Consider the following 26308-nt stretch of genomic DNA (forward strand, 5'->3'; position numbering starts at 1 on the left):
CTATGCCGGACACATCTTAGGGAGAGAGAGCGAGAGGGAGACAAACCCACGCCTACAGAAGACATTTTGTCACCCAAGCCAACCCTTGAAAAGGCTGCTTTGCAGAGCAAAAACAAGAAGAATGGTGCGTTTTGCAGCCGCCGCCCCCCACTGCAATGAATCTGAATAACTCCTCCTTTAGGGCGCAAGCAACTCCCCTCCCCCTTGCAGTCTTTCCAATTCACGATACAAAAAGACGGACAGGACAGGTTGCCTGACTTTCCGTCACTGCCACCCTTTGCCATCCTTACCCGTAGAAAGCCCTTTCATCATCCCCAAACCCTAATCTTTTCCCTTTCCTTCCCAGCCCCCAAACCCTGCCCTCTGTACCCTTCTCACCACCCGCATCCCTTCTCCTGTCATCCCCCTACCACCCGGGAAAAAAAGAACTTGCCCCCTCCTTCCACTAGCCCACCCTCCCACCCAAAGAACAACTTCTGCTGCGCAGCTTGTTTTCTAGGCAGCAGCGCTATTGTGATGTCAGCGGGGGCATTGTGACAAGCTGCCAGTGTTCCGTCTCTTCATGTTGTGCACAGTTCAAACGGAAAATACATCAACAGGCAGACTACAGAAAAGCTTACTATCAAAGGTTAGAGGGGGGCTTTCTCAGAGGGCTTTTTACAGTTTTTCTATTTCCAATTAGCCGTTTAAGTGTACTTATTGAAAGTAGTAATTCTTTCATAGGCCGCCCTTTCTTAGTATTTGACGTTCCTTATATTGCGATATGAGGCTTCGCAGCAGGTTGCAAACATTCATCACCCATGACTGTCCCCAATTGGGCTCAGAAGCTCAATATCTATCATGACCTCTCTTTTAGAATGTCCAAGAGCAAGCAAACTATTCCTCCAGGAGAGGGAGCCAACAGACCACTAAAGAGATCATCATTGCTCAAAGAAAACCCCAAAAACCAATGCATGATAGGAATAAACAGGTAACTTTCTTTGGAGTGGAAGTGGAGAGATCGCACCAGATGCCAATTCTAGATCTTATCACACCTGTGGTCACTGCAGCAGCAGGTGAATCCACTTTGTCCAAAAGGGATCTATTCCATTCAATTGCAAATGATCTAGATAAGACAGAGAACAAGACACTGCAGCACGGGACATAGCCGAGTTGGTCAGGTTGAGTGGTGATGAGTTTGCTATTTGGATGAATAAAGAAAGTAAAAAGTGTGAAAGATAAAAAACAAAAGGAGGAAGTGTGAAAAGTGAATGGGCCAAATTGAGGTGCATATGAAGACGTATGCTTTCTTCCAATTCATTAAATCGGGCTAATATGAATCAGGTGAATTGAGTTCTGCTTTTGGAAACTGGGTTAAGAAGGGGTGCACCGGTCCTGGAGGTACTGCAATACCAGGTCAATGCGTGGAGTGGATAGAGCAAGCTCTTTTTCCATCTCCCTGTTCTAAAAATCCATTTAATATATGGTCCCCAGATAGGGGACGTATCAGATATTAAACTGATAAGAACAGATTTTTTTTTTTTTTTTTTTTTTGAAGGATGAGTTTGAAAATAATAAAGTGACCGCCTCTCGTTGCCCAGGTAACTGTCCGTCACAAGAGGGCTATGACATCCTACGATGCACACTCCCCCAAGGCCAGCAGTTGTGCAATACCCTGGCACCTTTCAGCACCAACCAAGGTAGTACCCTCCCAAACTACACTTGATCTTAGCCAAAAGGCCGAGAAGCGATAACCAGAATTGGTTTGGGCCTCGAGTGGCACCCTGGCCTATGCCGGACACATCTTAGGGAGAGAGAGCGAGAGGGAGACAAACCCACGCCTACAGAAGACATTTTGTCACCCAAGCCAACCCTTGAAAAGGCTGCTTTGCAGAGCAAAAACAAGAAGAATGGTGCGTTTTGCAGTCGCCGCCCCCCACTGCAATGAATCTGAATAACTCCTCCTTTAGGGCGCAAGCAACTCCCCTCCCCCTTGCAGTCTTCCCAATTCACGATACAAAAAGACGGACAGGACAGGTTGCCTGACTTTCCGTCACTGCCACCCTTTGCCATCCTTACCCGTAGAAAGCCCTTTCATCATCCCCAAACCCTAATCTTTTCCCTTTCCTTCCCAGCCCCCAAACCCTGCCCTCTGTACCCTTCTCACCACCCGCATCCCTTCTCCTGTCATCCCCCTACCACCCGGGAAAAAAAGAACTTGCCCCCTCCTTCCACTAGCCCACCCTCCCACCCAAAGAACAACTTCTGCTGCGCAGCTTGTTTTCTAGGCAGCAGCGCTATTGTGATGTCAGCGGGGGCATTGTGACAAGCTGCCAGTGTTCCGTCTCTTCATGTTGTGCACAGTTCAAACGGAAAATACATCAACAGGCAGACTACAGAAAAGCTTACTATCAAAGGTTAGAGGGGGGCTTTCTCAGAGGGCTTTTTACAGTTTTTCTATTCCCAATTAGCCGTTTAAGTGTACTTATTGAAAGTAGTAATTCTTTCATAGGCCGCCCTTTCTTAGTATTTGACGTTCCTTATATTGCGGTATGAGGCTTCGCAGCAGGTTGCAAACATTCATCACCCATGACTGTCCCCAATTGGGCTCAGAAGCTCAATGTCTATCATGACCTCTCTTTTAGAATGTCCAAGAGCAAGCAAACTATTCCTCCAGGAGAGGGAGCCAACAGACCACTAAAGAGATCATCATTGCTCAAAGAAAACCCCAAAAACCAATGCATGATAGGAATAAACAGGTAACTTTCTTTGGAGTGGAAGCGGAGAGATCGCACCAGATGCCAATTCTAGATCTTATCACACCTGTGGTCACTGCAGCAGCAGGTGAATCCACTTTGTCCAAAAGGGATCTATTCCATTCAATTGCAAATGATCTAGATAAGACAGAGAACAAGATACTGCAGCACGGGACATAGCCGAGTTGGTCAGGTTGAGTGGTGATGAGTTTGCTATTTGGATGAATAAAGAAAGTAAAAAGTGTGAAAGATAAAAAACAAAAGGAGGAAGTGTGAAAAGTGAATGGGCCAAATTGAGGTGCATATGAAGACGTATGCTTTCTTCCAATTCATTAAATCGGGCTAATATGAATCAGGTGAATTGAGTTCTGCTTTTGGAAACTGGGTTAAGAAGGGGTGCACCGGTCCTGGAGGTACTGCAATACCAGGTCAATGCGTGGAGTGGACAGAGCAAGCTCTTTTTCCATCTCCCTGTTCTAAAAATCCATTTAATATATGGTCCCCAGATAGGGGACGTATCAGATTATAAACTGATAAGAACAGATTTTTTTTTTTTTTTTGAAGGATGAGTTAGAAAATAATAAAGTGACCGCCTTTCGTTGCCCAGGTAACTGTCCGTCACAAGAGGGCTATGACATCCTACGATGCACACTCCCCCAAGGCCAGCAGTTGTGCAATACCCTGGCACCTTTCAGCACCAACCAAGGTAGTACCCTCCCAAACTACACTTGATCTTAGCCAAAAGGCCGAGAAGCGATAACCAGAATTGGTTTGGGCCTCGAGTGGCACCCTGGCCTATGCCGGACACATCTTAGGGAGAGAGAGCGAGAGGGAGACAAACCCACGCCTACAGAAGACATTTTGTCACCCAAGCCAACCCTTGAAAAGGCTGCTTTGCAGAGCAAAAACAAGAAGAATGGTGCGTTTTGCAGCCGCCGCCCCCCACTGCAATGAATCTGAATAACTCCTCCTTTAGGGCGCAAGCAACTCCCCTCCCCCTTGCAGTCTTTCCAATTCACGATACAAAAAGACGGACAGGACAGGTTGCCTGACTTTCCGTCACTGCCACCCTTTGCCATCCTTACCCGTAGAAAGCCCTTTCATCATCCCCAAACCCTAATCTTTTCCCTTTCCTTCCCAGCCCCCAAACCCTGCCCTCTGTACCCTTCTCACCACCCGCATCCCTTCTCCTGTCATCCCCCTACCACCCGGGAAAAAAAGAACTTGCCCCCTCCTTCCACTAGCCCACCCTCCCACCCAAAGAACAACTTCTGCTGCGCAGCTTGTTTTCTAGGCAGCAGCGCTATTGTGATGTCAGCGGGGGCATTGTGACAAGCTGCCAGTGTTCCGTCTCTTCATGTTGTGCACAGTTCAAACGGAAAATACATCAACAGGCAGACTACAGAAAAGCTTACTATCAAAGGTTAGAGGGGGGCTTTCTCAGAGGGCTTTTTACAGTTTTTCTATTCCCAATTAGCCGTTTAAGTGTACTTATTGAAAGTAGTAATTCTTTCATAGGCCGCCCTTTCTTAGTATTTGACGTTCCTTATATTGCGGTATGAGGCTTCGCAGCAGGTTGCAAACATTCATCACCCATGACTGTCCCCAATTGGGCTCAGAAGCTCAATGTCTATCATGACCTCTCTTTTAGAATGTCCAAGAGCAAGCAAACTATTCCTCCAGGAGAGGGAGCCAACAGACCACTAAAGAGATCATCATTGCTCAAAGAAAACCCCAAAAACCAATGCATGATAGGAATAAACAGGTAACTTTCTTTGGAGTGGAAGCGGAGAGATCGCACCAGATGCCAATTCTAGATCTTATCACACCTGTGGTCACTGCAGCAGCAGGTGAATCCACTTTGTCCAAAAGGGATCTATTCCATTCAATTGCAAATGATCTAGATAAGACAGAGAACAAGATACTGCAGCACGGGACATAGCCGAGTTGGTCAGGTTGAGTGGTGATGAGTTTGCTATTTGGATGAATAAAGAAAGTAAAAAGTGTGAAAGATAAAAAACAAAAGGAGGAAGTGTGAAAAGTGAATGGGCCAAATTGAGGTGCATATGAAGACGTATGCTTTCTTCCAATTCATTAAATCGGGCTAATATGAATCAGGTGAATTGAGTTCTGCTTTTGGAAACTGGGTTAAGAAGGGGTGCACCGGTCCTGGAGGTACTGCAATACCAGGTCAATGCGTGGAGTGGACAGAGCAAGCTCTTTTTCCATCTCCCTGTTCTAAAAATCCATTTAATATATGGTCCCCAGATAGGGGACGTATCAGATATTAAACTGATAAGAACAGATTTTTTTTTTTTTTTTTTGAAGGATGAGTTTGAAAATAATAAAGTGACCGCCTCTCGTTGCCCAGGTAACTGTCCGTCACAAGAGGGCTATGACATCCTACGATGCATACTCCCCCAAGGCCAGCAGTTGTGCAATACCCTGGCACCTTTCAGCACCAACCAAGGTAGTACCCTCCCAAACTACACTTGATCTTAGCCAAAAGGCCGAGAAGCGATAACCAGAATTGGTTTGGGCCTCGAGTGGCACCCTGGCCTATGCCGGACACATCTTAGGGAGAGAGAGCGAGAGGGAGACAAACCCACGCCTACAGAAGACATTTTGTCACCCAAGCCAACCCTTGAAAAGGCTGCTTTGCAGAGCAAAAACAAGAAGAATGGTGCGTTTTGCAGCCGCCGCCCCCCACTGCAATGAATCTGAATAACTCCTCCTTTAGGGCGCAAGCAACTCCCCTCCCCCTTGCAGTCTTTCCAATTCACGATACAAAAAGACGGACAGGACAGGTTGCCTGACTTTCCGTCACTGCCACCCTTTGCCATCCTTACCCGTAGAAAGCCCTTTCATCATCCCCAAACCCTAATCTTTTCCCTTTCCTTCCCAGCCCCCAAACCCTGCCCTCTGTACCCTTCTCACCACCCGCATCCCTTCTCCTGTCATCCCCCTACCACCCGGGAAAAAAAGAACTTGCCCCCTCCTTCCACTAGCCCACCCTCCCACCCAAAGAACAACTTCTGCTGCGCAGCTTGTTTTCTAGGCAGCAGCGCTATTGTGATGTCAGCGGGGGCATTGTGACAAGCTGCCGGTGTTCCGTCTCTTCATGTTGTGCACAGTTCAAACGGAAAATACATCAACAGGCAGACTACAGAAAAGCTTACTATCAAAGGTTAGAGGGGGGCTTTCTCAGAGGGCTTTTTACAGTTTTTCTATTCCCAATTAGCCGTTTAAGTGTACTTATTGAAAGTAGTAATTCTTTCATAGGCCGCCCTTTCTTAGTATTTGACGTTCCTTATATTGCGGTATGAGGCTTCGCAGCAGGTTGCAAACATTCATCACCCATGACTGTCCCCAATTGGGCTCAGAAGCTCAATGTCTATCATGACCTCTCTTTTAGAATGTCCAAGAGCAAGCAAACTATTCCTCCAGGAGAGGGAGCCAACAGACCACTAAAGAGATCATCATTGCTCAAAGAAAACCCCAAAAACCAATGCATGATAGGAATAAACAGGTAACTTTCTTTGGAGTGGAAGCGGAGAGATCGCACCAGATGCCAATTCTAGATCTTATCACACCTGTGGTCACTGCAGCAGCAGGTGAATCCACTTTGTCCAAAAGGGATCTATTCCATTCAATTGCAAATGATCTAGATAAGACAGAGAACAAGATACTGCAGCACGGGACATAGCCGAGTTGGTCAGGTTGAGTGGTGATGAGTTTGCTATTTGGATGAATAAAGAAAGTAAAAAGTGTGAAAGATAAAAAACAAAAGGAGGAAGTGTGAAAAGTGAATGGGCCAAATTGAGGTGCATATGAAGACGTATGCTTTCTTCCAATTCATTAAATCGGGCTAATATGAATCAGGTGAATTGAGTTCTGCTTTTGGAAACTGGGTTAAGAAGGGGTGCACCGGTCCTGGAGGTACTGCAATACCAGGTCAATGCGTGGAGTGGACAGAGCAAGCTCTTTTTCCATCTCCCTGTTCTAAAAATCCATTTAATATATGGTCCCCAGATAGGGGACGTATCAGATATTAAACTGATAAGAACAGATTTTTTTTTTTTTTTTTTGAAGGATGAGTTTGAAAATAATAAAGTGACCGCCTCTCGTTGGCCAGGTAACTGTCCGTCACAAGAGGGCTATGACATCCTACGATGCATACTCCCCCAAGGCCAGCAGTTGTGCAATACCCTGGCACCTTTCAGCACCAACCAAGGTAGTACCCTCCCAAACTACACTTGATCTTAGCCAAAAGGCCGAGAAGCGATAACCAGAATTGGTTTGGGCCTCGAGTGGCACCCTGGCCTATGCCGGACACATCTTAGGGAGAGAGAGCGAGAGGGAGACAAACCCACGCCTACAGAAGACATTTTGTCACCCAAGCCAACCCTTGAAAAGGCTGCTTTGCAGAGCAAAAACAAGAAGAATGGTGCGTTTTGCAGCCGCCGCCCCCCACTGCAATGAATCTGAATAACTCCTCCTTTAGGGCGCAAGCAACTCCCCTCCCCCTTGCAGTCTTTCCAATTCACGATACAAAAAGACGGACAGGACAGGTTGCCTGACTTTCCGTCACTGCCACCCTTTGCCATCCTTACCCGTAGAAAGCCCTTTCATCATCCCCAAACCCTAATCTTTTCCCTTTCCTTCCCAGCCCCCAAACCCTGCCCTCTGTACCCTTCTCACCACCCGCATCCCTTCTCCTGTCATCCCCCTACCACCCGGGAAAAAAAGAACTTGCCCCCTCCTTCCACTAGCCCACCCTCCCACCCAAAGAACAACTTCTGCTGCGCAGCTTGTTTTCTAGGCAGCAGCGCTATTGTGATGTCAGCGGGGGCATTGTGACAAGCTGCCAGTGTTCCGTCTCTTCATGTTGTGCACAGTTCAAACGGAAAATACATCAACAGGCAGACTACAGAAAAGCTTACTATCAAAGGTTAGAGGGGGGCTTTCTCAGAGGGCTTTTTACAGTTTTTCTATTCCCAATTAGCCGTTTAAGTGTACTTATTGAAAGTAGTAATTCTTTCATAGGCCGCCCTTTCTTAGTATTTGACGTTCCTTATATTGCGGTATGAGGCTTCGCAGCAGGTTGCAAACATTCATCACCCATGACTGTCCCCAATTGGGCTCAGAAGCTCAATGTCTATCATGACCTCTCTTTTAGAATGTCCAAGAGCAAGCAAACTATTCCTCCAGGAGAGGGAGCCAACAGACCACTAAAGAGATCATCATTGCTCAAAGAAAACCCCAAAAACCAATGCATGATAGGAATAAACAGGTAACTTTCTTTGGAGTGGAAGCGGAGAGATCGCACCAGATGCCAATTCTAGATCTTATCACACCTGTGGTCACTGCAGCAGCAGGTGAATCCACTTTGTCCAAAAGGGATCTATTCCATTCAATTGCAAATGATCTAGATAAGACAGAGAACAAGATACTGCAGCACGGGACATAGCCGAGTTGGTCAGGTTGAGTGGTGATGAGTTTGCTATTTGGATGAATAAAGAAAGTAAAAAGTGTGAAAGATAAAAAACAAAAGGAGGAAGTGTGAAAAGTGAATGGGCCAAATTGAGGTGCATATGAAGACGTATGCTTTCTTCCAATTCATTAAATCGGGCTAATATGAATCAGGTGAATTGAGTTCTGCTTTTGGAAACTGGGTTAAGAAGGGGTGCACCGGTCCTGGAGGTACTGCAATACCAGGTCAATGCGTGGAGTGGACAGAGCAAGCTCTTTTTCCATCTCCCTGTTCTAAAAATCCATTTAATATATGGTCCCCAGATAGGGGACGTATCAGATATTAAACTGATAAGAACAGATTTTTTTTTTTTTAAAACCATTCAGGTTAGTTAAAAACAACAATATCAAGTTTACAACTTTGCTGTTTATCCAAACTCATCACAATGGTTATATTCATTTTTTTAATTTTCCAAAAAGTATTGCAGTACATATCCAAAGAAAGTATCACAAAAAAACAGAAAATACTGAAAAACAGAGAATTTACCTCTTATTGATACTTCACCAAATAATGCCACTTTAAAACCTTCCATATGCCTTCAGCGTCCAATCCACCACCACCTCTACTCTTATCCCATTGGTAAATAACATAAAGTCTGGAAAGAATTAATCTTACACAGTCGTTAATAGGAACCACCTTCCTTTTAAAAAGTCCCAAATTTCTGACATCCCATAAGCTTTCCATCACACAAGCCATGATAAGCCACAAAATCCTCTCTTTAACACTCCCACATGCACCAATGCCAAACATAGCCACCCTCCAATTAATATGGTTCACACCAGCCAGCCCCTTACACAGGCCTCCTACACATTTCCACACACTATAGGCGTAATCACAGTCCCACATGACATGTCTCACGGTCTCACGGGCACCACATCCCTCCCGTGGGCACACATCCGTTCTAATCAGGTCCCTTCTCTTCTGCACATCTCTCACAGGTAATATATCATGCAATGCCAACCACACAACATCCCTCTGCTTATTAGACATACCCGGCGTACTCAGTTTCTTCCATGCATCTGACACATCATTCCCTCTCAAATCATTAATATTACATTCTACCTCATTCGCTCTCATCCTTTTCATCTCTCTCTTCGCTGCTCTGAACTCACTCATAGGTACAGCCAGCAAATCATTTTTTCTAATAAACCTCTCAATTATGTCGTACCAGACTGGACACTTGAACGACACAGGCACACGCGCATCCCTTTTCACCCAACACAAGCCATACAGCATCCAGCCCGCCATATACCTCACCATGTAGGCCCCTTTATTGTTCTTTCCCATTAGGATTACTACCGTCTTAATATAATGAAGACTAAGAAAGATTTCAATATTTGGAAAGTTTAAACCCCCATAATGACAGGCCTTGTATAAATGCTCTCTTTTTAATTTTTCCATTTTGCTCCCCCAAAAAAAGGTAAAAATCAGTTTCTCTACTCTTTTTATCTTTTTATATGGGGACGGGAAGACCCCAGAGATATAAAGGAGAATCGGCAGCACCACGGCCTTAATAATCAAAACTTTACCATTCAATGTCAGATCACGCATTCTCCAGAAATTCAGTTTCCTCTCAATCCGCAATCCACATTCTTCCCAACTCTCCGTACCTCTCAGATCATCATTAAACAACACACCCAGCACTTTGATTGGACCATCCACACTTGTCACTCCGTCCATCTTAACACTACTATCACCAAAACACTTAAAACAACATTTATTCCAGTTGACTTTAAAAGCAGACGCGCCACAGAAGAAATCCAACAACAGCTTTACTCTAGTCATAGACGCAATACTCTCACTCACTATCACTACATCATCCATATAGCCAAGCACCTTCACATTCTTACCGCCACTACCAGGTATTAACATCCCTCTTATCAGTTTCTCACGCCTGATCATACATAACAAAGGCTCAATCACACTGACAAATAAAACAGGGGACATTGGACACCCCTGACGGACACCTGACTTGATCTGTACTTTCCCACTCAAACATCCATTCACTAAGAATTCACTTGTCACACCACCATACAGACATCTCACACCATCCAAGAACTTCTTAGGAAAACCCATACTATTCAAGACCTCAAACATAAAAACATGCGACACCCTATCAAACGCTTTCTCAAAATCAAGAGCCAACAACATGCACTTCTGCTTTCTAGTCTTACAGTCACCAATAACATCCCTCAACAACAACAAGTTATCACTGATGCTCCTTCCAGGCACAGCACACACTTGATCATCCTTTACAACCTTCCCAAGCACTTCACGCATACGATTAGCTAATAGTTTACTGAAAACCTTATAATCAGAATTCAGAAGCGTAATAGGCCTCCAATTCTCCAAGTTACTCTTTTCCCCCTTCTTATGGATAAGTACCACTACCCCTTCTTTCATAGAGTCACACAGCATACCAGTTTCCCACATATACTGACATATCTCCGTCAGATCCGTGCCCATACACTCCCATGCTTTCACATATAGTTCAATTGGCAAGCCATCCTTTCCAGGAGTTTTATTCTTTTGTGCACTAAACACAACCTTTCTCACTTCATCCAGAACCACCTCATCACACAAATCCTCACACTCATCTTTGCCTAGTCTACACTCCATGCTAGCCAACACTTCAGTCATTAGACCAGAATCAATCCACTTCTCTCCATACAGTCTGCTGTAAAAGGCTTTCACCTCGTCAATCACACTTTCACCAGTCACAGGAACATCATGCTCATCCACAATCACATCCATATCTACTTTCTTCCCATTCATTTTTTTAAAGAAATATCTGGTACATTTCTCATTCTTATCCAAATGTTCAACTTTCGTCCTATAGATAATTTCCTTACCCTTTTTCTCAATCAGACATTTCAACTCATTTTTTGCCTCCACCAACGAATCACTTACATCAATCCCAGACCTACTACACTTTTGTAACCAATCAATCCGAGTATTCACATCTTTAAATTTATTACGATACATGGTAGCTTTTTTGTAGCCCCATTTCCTGAAAAAAGTTTCAATCTCCCCTTTAACCCAATCCCACCACTCTAACACACTTGCAAACCTGTTTTTGTAGTACCCCCATCTTCGGTACTCTTCTTTAAACTCTTTCATCACTTTTGCATCCTCTAGCAATCTCACATTTAACTTCCATACAGCACCCCTCTGTACAAGTCCACCATCCCCTCTGAACACACCCTTCAAACATTCGTGGTCCGAAAAAGGAACCACACACTGTTCAAACCTTACACACTCAATATTTTTAGAAAAAAACATACGGTCAATCCGTGATTCTATACCTCCTCTGTCCGCCTTGTACGTAGGTGGTGGTGGATTGCCCAGCTTTACAACAGCGGCATCTGAGAAAGAAAAATCAGAAATGATATGTAACAGCTTTTTCCCGGTTACATCCGTATTACCTTCCGTCGTACAATTAAAATCCCCAACAAAAATAGTAGGCATTTTTCCTGGCAAAAATAAACCAACTTTCTCTAACAGAGCTAAACGATCTTCCTTTCTCGTAGGACAATATACATTAACAATCCTAACCCGCCACCCTCTATAGTTAATAATTGCAATGATACATCTCCCCACCTCCACTACTGTATAACTATCAAAAGAAAAGTCCTTGTTACCCAACAGAATCCCCACACCATCATTTTTATTTACAGACGAACCAGACCAAATGTGTTGTCCATGAGGCCAATCTTGATCCGTAGGAGCATCAAACAGTCCGCACTCCTGCAAACAAAAGATATCTGCACCTATTTTAGAAACATATTTGAGGATAGTAGCTCTTCTTCCTCTGGATTTAATTTGTCTCACATTCAAGGATAGGACATTACATGTAGTTTTGGGAGCCATGTTCTTACTAGTTTAACCAGGTAACCGTAAGCTGGCCATCTTCGCCTCAACCTTCTCCTTCTGGAGGCTGGCAGGGAGACACAAAGCAGTGAGTGTCTGCAACCTCCCCAAAAAAATCATCAACTCCAGGGGAAAAGCTAATGTCAGGGTAGACCCGATCACTCAAAGGGCTTGCACTTGCAATACTGACAGTGCTCCACCCCTTGTCTGCAAGCTTTAATTTCTTAGCAGCCATAAACTCCCCCTCCTCCGATGACCTGACTGCAGCTGAAGCAGAAAAATCCCCCTGCCCAGCTGGACTATCATCTTTGCTCACCAGAGACTTTGTTGTACCCCATGACAGCGCAGGGGACTTGCTCAAATCCTCCTCGATTTCCCCCTCGCCACAGGCAGCAGAGTGACAAGGGAGATCAGCTTCCAGCTCGGAGACCTCCATTCCTTGATCAGGTGGACATGGAGAGACTGCAGGAGCTTTATCCAAATCCTGAGCAGTAGTAACAGGGAGAAGAACAGGGTCATTAGCAGAAACAGCAACAGGATGACTAGCAGCTGGTGCAGCCTTAACAGGAGCTACAGGGGCCGCTGCGACCACCTGAGCGTATAGCCTGGTCTTAGTGCGGTTCCTGCAGTCCCGATAGGCATGCCCAACTTCTCCACAAGCATTACAAACAATGGGGTTGCTGCAATCCCTAGCCATGTGCCCCACCTGGTTACATTTCCTACAGGTTGCTTCATAAGGACACTTATCCTGAGTGTGACCAAAAACATTACATTTCCGGCAAAAATAAGGGGCATCTGGATAGAACAGGTAACCAGAATCTTTCCCAATATGAAAAGTAGAGGGAGGGTGGCGGAAACCCCCAGGGTCCTGAGGGTCCACCCCAAAACGCACAAAATATTTATGCCTGCCTGTCCAGAGTCCCTCCTTGTTGGTAATTTTGTGTGAGTACTGAACATAGCTGCAATGCTTCATCAGGAAGTCTGTGATTTCTGCCACATTAACAAAAGGGTTGTGCATAAACACCACTAAAGGAACATCGCCCTTAGAATAAAGCAGGGTAAAGTCAAGTCCACTCAGCAAAGAGTTAGTAGTATTCATTAACAAGGACCGATAAAGATTCTGGCAAGCGCCAATATGGGAAAGGACAAGCACATACCGTCCACTTCGTCTGAACTCCTGAAGACAAACGATCTCATTCTTCTTCACATCCAGGATGTCATATAGAACTTTGTTCACCAAGTATTGCAGATGGAAATGCTGCAACTTTTCCTCTGCGACATCAATACGGAAACCAAAACGGACCCGGGTATCCCCGGTCCCAGCAAAACGGACGGTGGCGCCCATCTTCAAAACACCTCCTGGATCACCAAGGGTTAACAGCCTCGCTCACTACCCCCAATAGCAGCATGTAGCCATTTAAGCTACAAGGCCAAGGGTAGCAATTGAGGACCTCCTGCTAAGACACACGATCCTAGCCAAAAGGCGTCGCCTTCTCGTTTCCTGCTCACTACCCCCAATAGCAGCATGTAGCCATTTAAGCTACAAGGCCAAGGGTAGCAATTGGGAACCTTCTGGCAAGACACTTGATCTTAGCCAAAAGGCCGAGAAGCGATAACCAGAATTGGTTTGGGCCTCGAGTGGCACCCTGGCCTATGCCGGACACATCTTAGGGAGAGAGAGTGAGAGGGAGACAAACCCACGCCTACAGAAGACATTTTGTCACCCAAGCCAACCCTTGAAAAGGCTGCTTTGCAGAGCAAAAACAAGAAGAATGGTGCGTTTTGCAGCCGCCGCCCCCCACTGCAATGAATCTGAATAACTCCTCCTTTAGGGCGCAAGCAACTCCCCTCCCCCTTGCAGTCTTTCCAATTCACGATACAAAAAGACGGACAGGACAGGTTGCCTGACTTTCCGTCACTGCCACCCTTTGCCATCCTTACCCGTAGAAAGCCCTTTCATCATCCCCAAACCCTAATCTTTTCCCTTTCCTTCCCAGCCCCCAAACCCTGCCCTCTGTACCCTTCTCACCACCCGCATCCCTTCTCCTGTCATCCCCCTACCACCCGGGAAAAAAAGAACTTGCCCCCTCCTTCCACTAGCCCACCCTCCCACCCAAAGAACAACTTCTGCTGCGCAGCTTGTTTTCTAGGCAGCAGCGCTATTGTGATGTCAGCGGGGGCATTGTGACAAGCTGCCAGTGTTCCGTCTCTTCATGTTGTGCACAGTTCAAACGGAAAATACATCAACAGGCAGACTACAGAAAAGCTTACTATCAAAGGTTAGAGGGGGGCTTTCTCAGAGGGCTTTTTACAGTTTTTCTATTCCCAATTAGCCGTTTAAGTGTACTTATTGAAAGTAGTAATTCTTTCATAGGCCGCCCTTTCTTAGTATTTGACGTTCCTTATATTGCGGTATCAGGCTTCGCAGCAGGTTGCAAACATTCATCACCCATGACTGTCCCCAATTGGGCTCAGAAGCTCAATGTCTATCATGACCTCTCTTTTAGAATGTCCAAGAGCAAGCAAACTATTCCTCCAGGAGAGGGAGCCAACAGACCACTAAAGAGATCATCATTGCTCAAAGAAAACCCCAAAAACCAATGCATGATAGGAATAAACAGGTAACTTTCTTTGGAGTGGAAGCGGAGAGATCGCACCAGATGCCAATTCTAGATCTTATCACACCTGTGGTCACTGCAGCAGCAGGTGAATCCACTTTGTCCAAAAGGGATCTATTCCATTCAATTGCAAATGATCTAGATAAGACAGAGAACAAGATACTGCAGCACGGGACATAGCCGAGTTGGTCAGGTTGAGTGGTGATGAGTTTGCTATTTGGATGAATAAAGAAAGTAAAAAGTGTGAAAGATAAAAAACAAAAGGAGGAAGTGTGAAAAGTGAATGGGCCAAATTGAGGTGCATATGAAGACGTATGCTTTCTTCCAATTCATTAAATCGGGCTAATATGAATCAGGTGAATTGAGTTCTGCTTTTGGAAACTGGGTTAAGAAGGGGTGCACCGGTCCTGGAGGTACTGCAATACCAGGTCAATGCGTGGAGTGGACAGAGCAAGCTCTTTTTCCATCTCCCTGTTCTAAAAATCCATTTAATATATGGTCCCCAGATAGGGGACGTATCAGATATTAAACTGATAAGAACAGATTTTTGATTTAATGAAGCTTTCCAAAGCACCGCAAAAATGCATGACCGAAGTCACACCAAAAACAGTGCAAAGGCTAGGATTCGTGTGGACCCCTCCGTGAGAAGAGGATCCCCAAAAATCAACCCCGTCCCTCCGAGCCAGAAGGCCACAGCGAGGGTCAGGGATCTTCGGTGCTCCCCCAAGCCGAAGCCTGGTTGAGCCTTGTTGTTGCTCCCAGCGTCCACCGACGCATCTTACCCAAGTGGAGTAGGGAGCTACTAGTCGTTGGTTTCGCAGCCGAGACTGCCCGGACCGTCAACCGGTGTTGGTTTCTCAGCCCAAGGCTGACCGGACCTCCAACCGGGTGTTGGTTTCTCAGCCCAAAGCTGACCGGACCTCCGACCGGGATTATAAAAATTTCCCTTCTTAGCCAGAAGGCCGGGATAGGGCAATATGCTTGGAAAGTATGAATAGGCAAGGCGCGGCGTGCGACAGAGTCTGAGGCTTACCAGGGTCCCAACCTAGCAAGTTCAGACTCCCTCCAGGGTGTCCATTCCTGGGGCACATTGCACCATAACCCCCACACTTACTCAGTCTAATAGCCTCGATCCTGGTAGGGCTATGGTTTCCTCTAGATGGATATACTATCCTCCCAAAGTACTAACAAGCGCAACCTTCCAGTGTGCATTGCATCATTGTACTAAGGTGGCCGGAGCCTTAAACCACCTTTTCGAACGATACTACACTTGATCTTAGCCAAAAGGCCGAGAAGCGATACTACACTTGATCTTAGCCAAAAGGCCGAGAAGCGATAACCAGAATTGGTTTGGGCCTCGAGTGGCACCCTGGCCTATGCCGGACACATCTTAGGGAGAGAGAGCGAGAGGGAGACAAACCCACGCCTACAGAAGACATTTTGTCACCCAAGCCAACCCTTGAAAAGGCTGCTTTGCAGAGCAAAAACAAGAAGAATGGTGCGTTTTGCAGCCGCCGCCCCCCACTGCAATGAATCTGAATAACTCCTCCTTTAGGGCGCAAGCAACTCCCCTCCCCCTTGCAGTCTTTCCAATTCACGATACAAAAAGACGGACAGGACAGGTTGCCTGACTTTCCGTCACTGCCACCCTTTGCCATCCTTACCCGTAGAAAGCCCTTTCATCATCCCCAAACCCTAATCTTTTCCCTTTCCTTCCCAGCCCCCAAACCCTGCCCTCTGTACCCTTCTCACCACCCGCATCCCTTCTCCTGTCATCCCCCTACCACCCGGGAAAAAAAGAACTTGCCCCCTCCTTCCACTAGCCCACCCTCCCACCCAAAGAACAACTTCTGCTGCGCAGCTTGTTTTCTAGTCAGCAGCGCTATTGTGATGTCAGCGGGGGCATTGTGACAAGCTGCCAGTGTTCCGTCTCTTCATGTTGTGCACAGTTCAAACGGAAAATACATCAACAGGCAGACTACAGAAAAGCTTACTATCAAAGGTTAGAGGGGGGCTTTCTCAGAGGGCTTTTTACAGTTTTTCTATTCCCAATTAGCCGTTTAAGTGTACTTATTGAAAGTAGTAATTCTTTCATAGGCCGCCCTTTCTTAGTATTTGACGTTCCTTATATTGCGGTATGAGGCTTCGCAGCAGGTTGCAAACATTCATCACCCATGACTGTCCCCAATTGGGCTCAGAAGCTCAATGTCTATCATGACCTCTCTTTTAGAATGTCCAAGAGCAAGCAAACTATTCCTCCAGGAGAGGGAGCCAACAGACCACTAAAGAGATCATCATTGCTCAAAGAAAACCCCAAAAACCAATGCATGATAGGAATAAACAGGTAACTTTCTTTGGAGTGGAAGCGGAGAGATCGCACCAGATGCCAATTCTAGATCTTATCACACCTGTGGTCACTGCAGCAGCAGGTGAATCCACTTTGTCCAAAAGGGATCTATTCCATTCAATTGCAAATGATCTAGATAAGACAGAGAACAAGATACTGCAGCACGGGACATAGCCGAGTTGGTCAGGTTGAGTGGTGATGAGTTTGCTATTTGGATGAATAAAGAAAGTAAAAAGTGTGAAAGATAAAAAACAAAAGGAGGAAGTGTGAAAAGTGAATGGGCCAAATTGAGGTGCATATGAAGACGTATGCTTTCTTCCAATTCATTAAATCGGGCTAATATGAATCAGGTGAATTGAGTTCTGCTTTTGGAAACTGGGTTAAGAAGGGGTGTACCGGTCCTGGAGGTACTGCAATACCAGGTCAATGCGTGGAGTGGACAGAGCAAGCTCTTTTTCCATCTCCCTGTTCTAAAAATCCATTTAATATATGGTCCCCAGATAGGGGACGTATCAGATATTAAACTGATAAGAACAGATTTTGATTTAATGAAGCTTTCCAAAGCACCACAAAAAATGCATGACCGAAGTCACACCAAAAACAGTGCAAAGGCTAGGATTCGTGTGGACCCCTCCGTGAGAAGAGGATCCCCAAAAATCAACCCTGTCCCTCTGAGCCAGAAGGCCACAGCGAGGGTCAGGGATCTTCGGTGCTCTCCCAAGCCGAAGCCTGGTTGAGCCTTGTTGTTGCTCCCAGCGTCCACCGAGGCATCTTACCCAAGTGGAGTAGGGGGCTACTAGTCGTTGGTTTCGCAGCCGAAACTGCCCGGACCGTCAGCCGGTGTTGGTTTCTCAGCCCAAGGCTGACCGGACCTCCAACCGGGTGTTGGTTTCTCAGCCCAAGGCTGACCGGACCTCCAACCGGGTGTTGGTTTCTCAGCCCAAGGCTAACCGGACATCCAACCGGGTGTTGGTTTCTCAGCCAAAGCTGACCCGGACCTCCAACCGGGTGTTGGTTTCTCAGCCCAAAGCTGGCCGGACCTCCAACCAGGATTATAAAAATTTCCCTTCTTAGCCAGAAGGCCGGGATAGGGCAATTTGCTTGGAAAGTATGAATAGGCAAGGCGCGGCGTGCGACAGAGTCTGAGGCTTACCAGGGTCCCAACCTAGCAAGTTCAGACTCCCTCCAGGGTGTCCAGTCCTGGGGCACATTGCACCGTAGCCCCCACACTTACTGAGTCTAATAGCCTCGATCCTGGTAGGGCCATGGTTTCCTCTAGATGGATATACTATCCTCCCAAAGTACTAACAAGCGCAACCTTCCAGTGTGCATTGCATCATTGTACTAAGGTGGCCGGAGCCTTAAACCACCTTTTCGAATGATACTACACTTGATCTTAGCCAAAAGGCCGAGAAGCGATAACCAGAATTGGTTTGGGCCTCGAGTGGCACCCTGGCCTATGCCGGACACATCTTAGGGAGAGAGAGCGAGAGGGAGACAAACCCACGCCTACAGAAGACATTTTGTCACCCAAGCCAACCCTTGAAAAGGCTGCTTTGCAGAGCAAAAACAAGAAGAATGGTGCGTTTTGCAGCCGCCACCCCCCACTGCAATGAATCTGAATAACTCCTCCTTTAGGGCGCAAGCAACTCCCCTCCCCCTTGCAGTCTTTCCAATTCACGATACAAAAAGACGGACAGGACAGGTTGCCTGACTTTCCGTCACTGCCACCCTTTGCCATCCTTACCCGTAGAAAGCCCTTTCATCATCCCCAAACCCTAATCTTTTCCCTTTCCTTCCCAGCCCCCAAACCCTGCCCTCTGTACCCTTCTCACCACCCGCATCCCTTCTCCTGTCATCCCCCTACCACCCGGGAAAAAAAGAACTTGCCCCCTCCTTCCACTAGTAAAAGCCCTCCCACCCAAAGAACAACTTCTGCTGCGCAGCTTGTTTTCTAGGCAGCAGCGCTATTGTGATGTCAGCGGGGGCATTGTGACAAGCTGCCAGTGTTCCGTCTCTTCATGTTGTGCACAGTTCAAACGGAAAATACATCAACAGGCAGACTACAGAAAAGCTTACTATCAAAGGTTAGAGGGGGGCTTTCTCAGAGGGCTTTTTACAGTTTTTCTATTCCCAATTAGCCGTTTAAGTGTACTTATTGAAAGTAGTAATTCTTTCATAGGCCGCCCTTTCTTAGTATTTGACGTTCCTTATATTGCGGTATGAGGCTTCGCAGCAGGTTGCAAACATTCATCACCCATGACTGTCCCCAATTGGGCTCAGAAGCTCAATGTCTATCATGACCTCTCTTTTAGAATGTCCAAGAGCAAGCAAACTATTCCTCCAGGAGAGGGAGCCAACAGACCACTAAAGAGATCATCATTGCTCAAAGAAAACCCCAAAAACCAATGCATGATAGGAATAAACAGGTAACTTTCTTTGGAGTGGAAGTGGAGAGATCGCACCAGATGCCAATTCTAGATCTTATCACACCTGTGGTCACTGCAGCAGCAGGTGAATCCACTTTGTCCAAAAGGGATCTATTCCATTCAATTGCAAATGATCTAGATAAGACAGAGAACAAGATACTGCAGCACGGGACATAGCCGAGTTGGTCAGGTTGAGTGGTGATGAGTTTGCTATTTGGATGAATAAAGAAAGTAAAAAGTGTGAAAGATAAAAAACAAAAGGAGGAAGTGTGAAAAGTGAATGGGCCAAATTGAGGTGCATATGAAGACGTATGCTTTCTTCCAATTCATTAAATCGGGCTAATATGAATCAGGTGAATTGAGTTCTGCTTTTGGAAACTGGGTTAAGAAGGGGTGCACCGGTCCTGGAGGTACTGCAATACCAGGTCAATGCGTGGAGTGGACAGAGCAAGCTCTTTTTCCATCTCCCTGTTCTAAAAATCCATTTAATATATGGTCCCCAGATAGGGGACGTATCAGATATTAAACTGATAAGAACAGATGAGATTTCATCCGCAAATTTCAGAAAACGGTCATCGGCCACCACACAAAAGCGCAGTGCCGCAGGTGATCGCCTCCCGAGCCCAGGAACCACCAGCCATAAGGGGACGTAAGCACCATAAGGCGCAACAATCCCCAAGGCCGGCGGTTGTGCAAGCCCAGGCCCCTCCCAGCCAAGACCAAGGCAAACCCAATGAAGGGACTACACTTGATCTTAGCCAAAAGGCCGAGAAGCGATAACCAGAATTGGTTTGGGCCTCGAGTGGCACCCTGGCCTATGCCGGACACATCTTAGGGAGAGAGAGCGAGAGGGAGACAAACCCACGCCTACAGAAGACATTTTGTCACCCAAGCCAACCCTTGAAAAGGCTGCTTTGCAGAGCAAAAACAAGAAGAATGGTGCGTTTTGCAGCCGCCGCCCCCCACTGCAATGAATCTGAATAACTCCTCCTTTAGGGCGCAAGCAACTCCCCTCCCCCTTGCAGTCTTTCCAATTCACGATACAAAAAGACGGACAGGACAGGTTGCCTGACTTTCCGTCACTGCCACCCTTTGCCATCCTTACCCGTAGAAAGCCCTTTCATCATCCCCAAACCCTAATCTTTTCCCTTTCCTTCCCAGCCCCCAAACCCTGCCCTCTGTACCCTTCTCACCACCCGCATCCCTTCTCCTGTCATCCCCCTACCACCCGGGAAAAAAAGAACTTGCCCCCTCCTTCCACTAGCCCACCCTCCCACCCAAAGAACAACTTCTGCTGCGCAGCTTGTTTTCTAGGCAGCAGCGCTATTGTGATGTCAGCGGGGGCATTGTGACAAGCTGCCAGTGTTCCGTCTCTTCATGTTGTGCACAGTTCAAACGGAAAATACATCAACAGGCAGACTACAGAAAAGCTTACTATCAAAGGTTAGAGGGGGGCTTTCTCAGAGGGCTTTTTACAGTTTTTCTATTCCCAATTAGCCGTTTAAGTGTACTTATTGAAAGTAGTAATTCTTTCATAGGCCGCCCTTTCTTAGTATTTGACGTTCCTTATATTGCGGTATGAGGCTTCGCAGCAGGTTGCAAACATTCATCACCCATGACTGTCCCCAATTGGGCTCAGAAGCTCAATGTCTATCATGACCTCTCTTTTAGAATGTCCAAGAGCAAGCAAACTATTCCTCCAGGAGAGGGAGCCAACAGACCACTAAAGAGATCATCATTGCTCAAAGAAAACCCCAAAAACCAATGCATGATAGGAATAAACAGGTAACTTTCTTTGGAGTGGAAGCGGAGAGATCGCACCAGATGCCAATTCTAGATCTTATCACACCTGTGGTCACTGCAGCAGCAGGTGAATCCACTTTGTCCAAAAGGGATCTATTCCATTCAATTGCAAATGATCTAGATAAGACAGAGAACAAGATACTGCAGCACGGGACATAGCCGAGTTGGTCAGGTTGAGTGGTGATGAGTTTGCTATTTGGATGAATAAAGAAAGTAAAAAGTGTGAAAGATAAAAAACAAAAGGAGGAAGTGTGAAAAGTGAATGGGCCAAATTGAGGTGCATATGAAGACGTATGCTTTCTTCCAATTCATTAAATCGGGCTAATATGAATCAGGTGAATTGAGTTCTGCTTTTGGAAACTGGGTTAAGAAGGGGTGTACCGGTCCTGGAGGTACTGCAATACCAGGTCAATGCGTGGAGTGGACAGAGCAAGCTCTTTTTCCATCTCCCTGTTCTAAAAATCCATTTAATATATGGTCCCCAGATAGGGGACGTATCAGATATTAAACTGATAAGAACAGATTTTTTTTTTTTTTTTTTTTTTTTGAAGGATGAGTTTGAAAATAATAAAGTGACCGCCTCTCGTTGCCCAGGTAACTGTCCATCACAAGAGGGCTATGACATCCTACGATGCACACTCCCCCAAGGCCAGCAGTTGTGCAATACCCTGGCACCTTTCAGCACCAACCAAGGTAGTACCCTCCCAAACTACACTTGATCTTAGCCAAAAGGCCGAGAAGCGATAACCAGAATTGGTTTGGGCCTCGAGTGGCACCCTGGCCTATGCCGGACACATCTTAGGGAGAGAGAGCGAGAGGGAGACAAACCCACGCCTACAGAAGACATTTTGTCACCCAAGCCAACCCTTGAAAAGGCTGCTTTGCAGAGCAAAAACAAGAAGAATGGTGCGTTTTGCAGCCGCCGCCCCCCACTGCAATGAATCTGAATAACTCCTCCTTTAGGGCGCAAGCAACTCCCCTCCGCCTTGCAGTCTTTCCAATTCACGATACAAAAAGACGGACAGGACAGGTTGCCTGACTTTCCGTCACTGCCACCCTTTGCCATCCTTACCCGTAGAAAGCCCTTTCATCATCCCCAAACCCTAATCTTTTCCCTTTCCTTCCCAGCCCCCAAACCCTGCCCTCTGTACCCTTCTCACCACCCGCATCCCTTCTCCTGTCATCCCCCTACCACCCGGGAAAAAAAGAACTTGCCCCCTCCTTCCACTAGCCCACCCTCCCACCCAAAGAACAACTTCTGCTGCGCAGCTTGTTTTCTAGGCAGCAGCGCTATTGTGATGTCAGCGGGGGCATTGTGACAAGCTGCCAGTGTTCCGTCTCTTCATGTTGTGCACAGTTCAAACGGAAAATACATCAACAGGCAGACTACAGAAAAGCTTACTATCAAAGGTTAGAGGGGGGCTTTCTCAGAGGGCTTTTTACAGTTTTTCTATTCCCAATTAGCCGTTTAAGTGTACTTATTGAAAGTAGTAATTCTTTCATAGGCCGCCCTTTCTTAGTATTTGACGTTCCTTATATTGCGGTATGAGGCTTCGCAGCAGGTTGCAAACATTCATCACCCATGACTGTCCCCAATTGGGCTCAGAAGCTCAATGTCTATCATGACCTCTCTTTTAGAATGTCCAAGAGCAAGCAAACTATTCCTCCAGGAGAGGGAGCCAACAGACCACTAAAGAGATCATCATTGCTCAAAGAAAACCCCAAAAACCAATGCATGATAGGAATAAACAGGTAACTTTCTTTGGAGTGGAAGCGGAGAGATCGCACCAGATGCCAATTCTAGATCTTATCACACCTGTGGTCACTGCAGCAGCAGGTGAATCCACTTTGTCCAAAAGGGATCTATTCCATTCAATTGCAAATGATCTAGATAAGACAGAGAACAAGATACTGCAGCACGGGACATAGTCGAGTTGGTCAGGTTGAGTGGTGATGAGTTTGCTATTTGGATGAATAAAGAAAGTAAAAAGTGTGAAAGATAAAAAACAAAAGGAGGAAGTGTGAAAAGTGAATGGGCCAAATTGAGGTGCATATGAAGACGTATGCTTTCTTCCAATTCATTAAATCGGGCTAATATGAATCAGGTGAATTGAGTTCTGCTTTTGGAAACTGGGTTAAGAAGGGGTGTACCGGTCCTGGAGGTACTGCAATACCAGGTCAATGCGTGGAGTGGACAGAGCAAGCTCTTTTTCCATCTCCCTGTTCTAAAAATCCATTTAATATATGGTCCCCAGATAGGGGACGTATCAGATATTAAACTGATAAGAACAGATTTTTTTTTTTTTTTTTTTTGAAGGATGAGTTTGAAAATAATAAAGTGACCGCCTCTCGTTGCCCAGGTAACTGTCCATCACAAGAGGGCTATGACATCCTACGATGCACACTCCCCCAAGGCCAGCAGTTGTGCAATACCCTGGCACCTTTCAGCACCAACCAAGGTAGTACCCTCCCAAACTACACTTGATCTTAGCCAAAAGGCCGAGAAGCGATAACCAGAATTGGTTTGGGCCTCGAGTGGCACCCTGGCCTATGCCGGACACATCTTAGGGAGAGAGAGCGAGAGGGAGACAAACCCACGCCTACAGAAGACATTTTGTCACCCAAGCCAACCCTTGAAAAGGCTGCTTTGCAGAGCAAAAACAAGAAGAATGGTGCGTTTTGCAGCCGCCGCCCCCCACTGCAATGAATCTGAATAACTTCTCCTTTAGGGCGCAAGCAACTCCCCTCCCCCTTGCAGTCTTTCCAATTCACGATACAAAAAGACGGACAGGACAGGTTGCCTGACTTTCCGTCACTGCCACCCTTTGCCATCCTTACCCGTAGAAAGCCCTTTCATCATCCCCAAACCCTAATCTTTTCCCTTTCCTTCCCAGCCCCCAAACCCTGCCCTCTGTACCCTTCTCACCACCCGCATCCCTTCTCCTGTCATCCCCCTACCACCCGGGAAAAAAAGAACTTGCCCCCTCCTTCCACTAGCCCACCCTCCCACCCAAAGAACAACTTCTGCTGCGCAGCTTGTTTTCTAGGCAGCAGCGCTATTGTGATGTCAGCGGGGGCATTGTGACAAGCTGCCAGTGTTCCGTCTCTTCATGTTGTGCACAGTTCAAACGGAAAATACATCAACAGGCAGACTACAGAAAAGCTTACTATCAAAGGTTAGAGGGGGGCTTTCTCAGAGGGCTTTTTACAGTTTTTCTATTCCCAATTAGCCGTTTAAGTGTACTTATTGAAAGTAGTAATTCTTTCATAGGCCGCCCTTTCTTAGTATTTGACGTTCCTTATATTGCGGTATGAGGCTTCGCAGCAGGTTGCAAACATTCATCACCCATGACTGTCCCCAATTGGGCTCAGAAGCTCAATGTCTATCATGACCTCTCTTTTAGACTGTCCAAGAGCAAGCAAACTATTCCTCCAGGAGAGGGAGCCAACAGACCACTAAAGAGATCATCATTGCTCAAAGAAAACCCCAAAAACCAATGCATGATAGGAATAAACAGGTAACTTTCTTTGGAGTGGAAGCGGAGAGATCGCACCAGATGCCAATTCTAGATCTTATCACACCTGTGGTCACTGCAGCAGCAGGTGAATCCACTTTGTCCAAAAGGGATCTATTCCATTCAATTGCAAATGATCTAGATAAGACAGAGAACAAGATACTGCAGCACGGGACATAGCCGAGTTGGTCAGGTTGAGTGGTGATGAGTTTGCTATTTGGATGAATAAAGAAAGTAAAAAGTGTGAAAGATAAAAAACAAAAGGAGGAAGTGTGAAAAGTGAATGGGCCAAATTGAGGTGCATATGAAGACGTATGCTTTCTTCCAATTCATTAAATCGAGCTAATATGAATCAGGTGAATTGAGTTCTGCTTTTGGAAACTGGGTTAAGAAGGGGTGCACCGGTCCTGGAGGTACTGCAATACCAGGTCAATGCGTGGAGTGGACAGAGCAAGCTCTTTTTCCATCTCCCTGTTCTAAAAATCCATTTAATATATGGTCCCCAGATAGGGGACGTATCAGATATTAAACTGATAAGAACAGATGAGATTACATCCGCAATTTTCAGAAAACAGTCATCGGCCACCACACAAAAGCGCAGTGCCGCAAGTGATCGCCTCCCGAGCCCAGGAACCACCAGCCATAAGGGGACGTAAGCACCAAAAGGCGCAACAATCCCCGAGGCCGGCGGTTGTGCAAGCCCGGGCCCCTCCCAGTCAAGACCAAGGCAAACCCAATGAAGGGACTACACTTGATCTTAGCCAAAAGGCCGAGAAGCGATAACCAGAATTGGTTTGGGCCTCGAGTGGCACCCTGGCCTATGCCGGACACATCTTAGGGAGAGAGAGCGAGAGGGAGACAAACCCACGCCTACAGAAGACATTTTGTCACCCAAGCCAACCCTTGAAAAGGCTGCTTTGCAGAGCAAAAACAAGAAGAATGGTGCGTTTTGCAGCCGCCGCCCCCCACTGCAATGAATCTGAATAACTCCTCCTTTAGGGCGCAAGCAACTCCCCTCCCCCTTGCAGTCTTTCCAATTCACGATACAAAAAGACCGACAGGACAGGTTGCCTGACTTTCCGTCACTGCCACCCTTTGCCATCCTTACCCGTAGAAAGCCCTTTCATCATCCCCAAACCCTAATCTTTTCCCTTTCCTTCCCAGCCCCCAAACCCTACCCTCTGTACCCTTCTCACCACCCGCATCCCTTCTCCTGTCATCCCCCTACCACCCGGGAAAAAAAGAACTTGCCCCCTCCTTCCACTAGCCCACCCTCCCACCCAAAGAACAACTTCTGCTGCGCAGCTTGTTTTCTAGGCAGCAGCGCTATTGTGATGTCAGCGGGGGCATTGTGACAAGCTGCCAGTGTTCCGTCTCTTCATGTTGTGCACAGTTCAAACGGAAAATACATCAACAGGCAGACTACAGAAAAGCTTACTATCAAAGGTTAGAGGGGGG

The 26308-nt window shown here is 46.5% G+C and overlaps 11 non-coding genes and 3 pseudogenes across 11 annotated transcripts; all 14 read right to left on the reverse strand.

Annotated features, from left to right (window-relative positions):
* Positions 1-1358: 1358 nt before the first annotated feature.
* LOC142292592 (U2 spliceosomal RNA) lies at positions 1359-1555 on the reverse strand. Its single transcript, XR_012750730.1, has one exon. It is a non-coding gene; the product is annotated as a U2 spliceosomal RNA (small nuclear RNA).
* A 1571-nt stretch (positions 1556-3126) lies between these two features.
* Positions 3127-3317, reverse strand: LOC142292655 (U2 spliceosomal RNA). The gene has a single exon (XR_012750773.1). It is a non-coding gene; the product is annotated as a U2 spliceosomal RNA (small nuclear RNA).
* Positions 3318-4888: 1571 nt separating this feature from the next.
* LOC142292574 (U2 spliceosomal RNA) lies at positions 4889-5081 on the reverse strand. Its single transcript, XR_012750713.1, has one exon. It is a non-coding gene; the product is annotated as a U2 spliceosomal RNA (small nuclear RNA).
* A 1571-nt stretch (positions 5082-6652) lies between these two features.
* Positions 6653-6845, reverse strand: LOC142292575 (U2 spliceosomal RNA). The gene has a single exon (XR_012750714.1). It is a non-coding gene; the product is annotated as a U2 spliceosomal RNA (small nuclear RNA).
* Positions 6846-8416: 1571 nt separating this feature from the next.
* On the reverse strand, positions 8417-8613 carry LOC142293301 (U2 spliceosomal RNA). The gene has a single exon (XR_012751272.1). It is a non-coding gene; the product is annotated as a U2 spliceosomal RNA (small nuclear RNA).
* A 6534-nt stretch (positions 8614-15147) lies between these two features.
* LOC142293222 (U2 spliceosomal RNA) lies at positions 15148-15343 on the reverse strand. Its single transcript, XR_012751206.1, has one exon. It is a non-coding gene; the product is annotated as a U2 spliceosomal RNA (small nuclear RNA).
* Positions 15344-15935: 592 nt separating this feature from the next.
* Positions 15936-16093, reverse strand: LOC142292711 (U2 spliceosomal RNA; annotated as a pseudogene).
* A 1395-nt stretch (positions 16094-17488) lies between these two features.
* LOC142293290 (U2 spliceosomal RNA) lies at positions 17489-17684 on the reverse strand. Its single transcript, XR_012751262.1, has one exon. It is a non-coding gene; the product is annotated as a U2 spliceosomal RNA (small nuclear RNA).
* A 697-nt stretch (positions 17685-18381) lies between these two features.
* LOC142292753 (U2 spliceosomal RNA) lies at positions 18382-18523 on the reverse strand (annotated as a pseudogene).
* Positions 18524-19920: 1397 nt separating this feature from the next.
* On the reverse strand, positions 19921-20105 carry LOC142293280 (U2 spliceosomal RNA). Its single transcript, XR_012751255.1, has one exon. It is a non-coding gene; the product is annotated as a U2 spliceosomal RNA (small nuclear RNA).
* A 62-nt stretch (positions 20106-20167) lies between these two features.
* On the reverse strand, positions 20168-20310 carry LOC142292757 (U2 spliceosomal RNA; annotated as a pseudogene).
* A 1395-nt stretch (positions 20311-21705) lies between these two features.
* Positions 21706-21904, reverse strand: LOC142292649 (U2 spliceosomal RNA). Its single transcript, XR_012750769.1, has one exon. It is a non-coding gene; the product is annotated as a U2 spliceosomal RNA (small nuclear RNA).
* Positions 21905-23475: 1571 nt separating this feature from the next.
* On the reverse strand, positions 23476-23670 carry LOC142292644 (U2 spliceosomal RNA). Its single transcript, XR_012750766.1, has one exon. It is a non-coding gene; the product is annotated as a U2 spliceosomal RNA (small nuclear RNA).
* A 1571-nt stretch (positions 23671-25241) lies between these two features.
* On the reverse strand, positions 25242-25426 carry LOC142292586 (U2 spliceosomal RNA). Its single transcript, XR_012750724.1, has one exon. It is a non-coding gene; the product is annotated as a U2 spliceosomal RNA (small nuclear RNA).
* Positions 25427-26308: the final 882 nt, after the last annotated feature.

Source organism: Anomaloglossus baeobatrachus, chromosome 2 (assembly GCF_048569485.1).
Source record: "Anomaloglossus baeobatrachus isolate aAnoBae1 chromosome 2, aAnoBae1.hap1, whole genome shotgun sequence".
Lineage (NCBI taxonomy): Eukaryota > Metazoa > Chordata > Amphibia > Anura > Aromobatidae > Anomaloglossus > Anomaloglossus baeobatrachus.